Genomic DNA, 5,000 nt, shown 5'->3' with positions numbered 1-5,000 from the left:
GTTTCTGAAATACTCAGAGCAGCCCGTCTGGCACCAACAACCATGCCACGTTCAAAGTCACTTAAATCCCCTTTCTTCCCCATTCTGATGCTTAGTTTGAGCCGCAGCAGATCGTCTTGACCATATCTACATGCCTAAATCCTTTGAGTTGCTGCCTTGTGATTGGCTGACTGGAAATTTGCGTTAAAGAGCAGTTGAACAGGTGTACCTAATAAAGTGGCCGGTGTGTGTATGTGTGTGTGTGTGTGTGTGTGTGTGTGTGTGTGTGTGTGTGTGTGTGTGTGTATTTAAATCAAGTTATTATTGATAATTCTTTTAATTTCATCAACATCTACGGCAGTAACATGACGCATACTAATTAAAATACATTTTAATGTAAACACTCCTCTACATGGATGCGCTAATAATTCTGTAATGCTGTCTGATAACACCACAGTACGGTCTGTGTAGAAGTTCTCCAGAAATATAAATGCAAAACATTGACTCATCCTGTCTAACATCTAACACAGTCATTACAAAGCCTTCAGTACACGCACACACACACACACACACGCACACACACACACACACACACACACACACACACACACACACACACACACACACTGTGGTTCAGTGGTTTAGCGTCTGCCTGGGAGTCTTTCTGTCTGAGAGACTCGCTTTCCAAACAGGGAGGAAGTGCAGTTTTTCTCAAGGGGACGTCCCATACAAAGCATTTGTGTGTGTGTGTGTGTGTGTGTGTGTGTGTGTGTGTGATGTGGGGAAATTTGTTTATAATTTGTTTATATGTGTCTGTTTTACTGTATGGTGTGTGTGTGTGTGTGTGTGTGTGTGTGTGTGTGTGTGTGTGTGTGTGTGTGTGTGTGTGTGTGTGTGTGTGTGTGTGTGTGTGTTGTCTCTCCATATCTCCTGTATTATTCCAGATCCTCCTCATGTGTCCTCTGTGTATTTGTGGATGTGTATTCGTGACGCAGTGTTTGTACCGTCTGAACTCCGTGTCTGTTTAAGGACACCGCAAAGGCGACTCGCTAAACTCCTTCAGCGTCTGATAGTGGGCTTTTATTGTGACACGTGCAGCCGTCTGTCAGACTCATAATAATGTCTTCATCCAGAAATAGACGCAGCTCCGTCTCGTCTTCTGTGTTTTACAGTCTCGCACCCTTTCCATCATACACACATTGCAGATAAATAAATCCTCTTTTTCAGCTTAGTCCCTTTATTCATCAGGGGTCACCACAGCGGAATGAACCGCCAACGTATCCAGCATATGTTTTACGCAGCGGATGCCCTTCCAGCTGCAACCCAATACTGGGAAACACCCATACACACTCATTCACATACACTTTGTCTTGAAACGTGTCTGAGCGTGATTGTCCCCCTCTCCTGAAAATACAAAACTGTTATCTAATTTTTGATTTCTTTTTTAATAACACAGTTGCTCATCGTTTGACAACAAAAACAAGGTTTGTGTCATGTGAGGACGCCTGCACAACAAAGTTGAGCATCAAATAGCAGTTTATTAACAGAATCGTCTTGCAATTAAAGGTTGAAACAGGAACAAACAGGTGCACACAGATAATCCCAAGCATAAAGGTGGCAAACAAAATAACAAAGGGGTCGAATGTGGCAAGGCAAGGGGAAACGTGTCGTAATGCTCACTAAACAGTTTAAGACTCAGAAAGGATGTGTCTGTGTGTTTATAGTCATTGAAAACAGCCTATAACGATCTTCTGACTGTGTGTGTAATCAGTTAGAACCATAGACTGTAAAATATATAGACGTAGTGTCCGTGACGTCACCCATAGGTTTCTACAGAGCGCAAAAGAAGCCACAAGTAGGCGCGGCCAACCGTCGTCATTTTGTTCGCGCTTCATCACACCCACGGCGGGATACCAAACAAGGGCAAAGAGGCGGAGAGTGGGCGGAGCTACAGACGCAGGCTGCATTTAGCTTGGACCTGGTTCAGACACACTTTACTTTGGGAGAACGCTTAATACTTTATCACCTGCGACTCGTTTGTGTTCTGACCACTTGTGCTTGGTTGTTCACTATATCAATAAAGTGTTTACACTTTTAAAAACACTGCTGTGATACATTGAGCCACTAAACATTGTTCTTATGACGTTTTTCAACAGGAGGAAAACGCGAATTACTTCCAAACACTTCAGATATAGTCTGTATTAGTTAATGTAAGACTATTGATGAAATCCAGCATAACACTGTATGACAACGCTTCATATGACTGATCTAGAGCCTACAGCTAATCAATTCGTCAGATTCTGGAGTGCATTACAGCTTTAAATATAAATATAAACCATAAATGATCTTAAATGGGAAACGGAGGCCACGTGAAGGGTTTGTGAGCACAATTAAGTGCACTCAGCATGCCATGCCATCTAATAATTGTAGGAAACAAGTCCAAAAGACAGTCGACTGTGTAAAGCCACATAAAACAACACAGAAATACGATAAATATGCCGAGTTCAGTCGCTAATCTGCAGGATTCAGCTGAAGTGACGTGACGGCGACCAACGAGACCTAGCTGTCACTCAAGTGGCCACACCCTTAATTATGCAAACTTAATATAACTTAAAATAAAGGAAACGGATGAGTTATAAATAAAAATTCACCCCCCTCACAGTTGTTATGAAGGGTAATATTAGCTGTATTAACCAAAATCTTTGTTTGTGTCAGGCTGTAAACACCTTTTTTCTGCTGTAGAGTTGGCCATTCTAACAGTGGGCTCAATTGAAATTTGCTCTGTTTTGGAGCCAGGAGCGGCCAGGACTAGCGGAATTTCAGATGAATTGCAGTTTTAGTTACTTCCGTATTGGCTTCCTGAGAGAGAGCGGGAGGTTGCCGCTTGGTTTGAACTAGAAATCAGTGTGTGAGAGGTGCATGCTGGGAGTTGTAGTTTGTTAAGTAACGTGTGTAGTTTTCCAGCGATCCGCAGCCGATAGATCACTGGTGATCGTCACAGTTCGCATAGCAACATTGTTAAAGTAGTAAAATGAACATTTCCTAGTTTACAGTGCATGTATTATTTGCAGACTACAAACAATAAGCTGTTATTTCACTTGATTAACCTCATGCTATCTTCACATGTTGATCTTAAAACTAAAGACTAAAAACAATTTGACTGAATTTTGGTTTCCCTATTTTTAAAGGAATTATCTGTAAATACTAACGTAAACTTATGTTTTACTCTCTGGAAATACATGAAATTCCCTTTAAAAAGCAGAAAAATAACGTAACACCAAAATACAAGCAATAACTGTACATTTAATTACAGAACATATCTGTAAAAACAACAACTCTTTCACTGTATTATGAAAAAACTGGAAAATTCTGTTAAAAAAAATGTTAGAAATACAGACAATCACCTGTTGTATGTTTTACAGTGTAGTGTTTCACATAAGATGTAAAACGCAAGGAACCCAGAACTAAGCCTTGAGGTACTCCATATTATACTATTGATTGATATAAGGCTACTTCATTTACTAATACAAATTGATAACAGTTTGATGGGTAAGGTTTAATGTTTTATGTACATACTAGTGCAAAGAGATGTGTCTGTAGTCTAGATTTAAACGCATATAATGTAAAATGCAAGGGACCAAGAACTAAAACTTGAGGTACCCCATAATATACTATTAATAATCGATATGAGACTACTTTGTTTACTAATACAAATTAATAACATTTTGATGGGTAAGTGTTATCATTTTATGTACATGCTAGTGCAAAGAGATGTGTCTGTAGTCTAGATTTAAACACATATAATGTAAAAAGTAAAAGGCCAATAACTGAGCCTTGAGGTACCCCATAATATACTATTAATCGATAAGAGACTACTTTGTTTACTAATACAAATTAATAACATTTTGATGGGTAGGTGTTATCGTTTTATGTACATGCTAGTGCAAAGAGATGTGTCTGTAGTAGTAGTGTGTAGATTTAAACACATATAATGTAAAAAGCAAGGGACCAAGAACTCAGCCTTGAGGTACCCCATAATATACTATTAATCCAAATGAGACTTTTTCTCTTTTTTATTAACAAGAACCAGCATGTACAGTTTTCTTATACAACAAAACCACTTTACATTTCTCTACAAGAATAGAATAAATGAGAAAAAAATGTATTTAAAAAAGGAAAACAAAAAAACAGAGGAGAGGGTACATAATTATTAAATTAAATACAAATATATTACGCACATTTTTCCAGTTTTAGTTATTAACAAGAGTTATTAAATGCACTTTTACTACAGGAAATGCATGTATATTAAAAAATGTTAAAGGAGGAGCATATACAGTTGAAGTCAGAATTATTTTATAATTTGATTTTATTTTTTTGATTTTTTATATTTCCCAAATGATGTTTAACAGAGTAAAGAAATTTTTACAGTGTGTCTGATAATATTTTTTCTTCTGGAGAAAATCTTTTTTGTTTTATTTGGGCTAGAATAAAAGCAGTTATTAATTTTTTAAAGCCATTTTAAGGACATAATTATTAGCCCCTTTAAGCTATATTTTTTCCTGATAGTCTACTGAACAAACCATCATTATACAATAACTTGCTTAATTAACCTGCATAGTTACCCTAATTAACCTAGTTAAGCCTTTAAATGTCACTTTAAGCTGTGCAGAAGTGTCTTGAAGAATATCTAGTAAAATATTATGTACTGTCATCATGCCAAAGATAAAAGAACTCAGTTATTAGAGACTATTATGATTGGAAATGTGTTGAAGAAATCTGCTCTCCGTTAAACAGAAATTAGGGAAAAAATAAACAGGGGGGGCTAATAATTCAGGGGGGGCTTAAAAATCTGGCTTTAATTGTATAAACTGTTTAATTTGCTTTTCTTTTTTTACATAAATTAATGCACATCAGTAACTCGCCAGTAACTTTTTTTAAGGCATGTTCCTGTAGGAAAACAATTGCAATTGCAAATAATTGGAAATCCGGCGACCGCAATAATCAAACCTTCGGAAACAACT

The 5,000-nt window shown here is 37.4% G+C and overlaps 1 protein-coding gene and 1 long non-coding RNA gene across 14 annotated transcripts in view; both read left to right on the top strand.

The window, feature by feature from the left end:
- Positions 1-5,000, top strand: part of runx1 (RUNX family transcription factor 1) — a 212,103-nt gene that overhangs the window by 187,149 nt on the left and 19,954 nt on the right.
- LOC147846636 (uncharacterized) lies at positions 568-4,147 on the top strand. Its single transcript, XR_015476055.1, has 3 exons — positions 568-1,765; positions 2,878-3,715; positions 3,896-4,147. It is a non-coding gene; the product is annotated as an uncharacterized LOC147846636 (long non-coding RNA).

The sequence above is a fragment of the Danio rerio genome, chromosome 1, assembly GCF_052040795.2.
Source record: "Danio rerio strain M-AB ecotype USA chromosome 1, GRCz13ab, whole genome shotgun sequence".
Classification (NCBI taxonomy): domain Eukaryota; kingdom Metazoa; phylum Chordata; class Actinopteri; order Cypriniformes; family Danionidae; genus Danio; species Danio rerio.
Note: the sequence above shows the minus strand (reverse complement) of the source record. Positions and strands in the feature narration are given on the sequence as shown.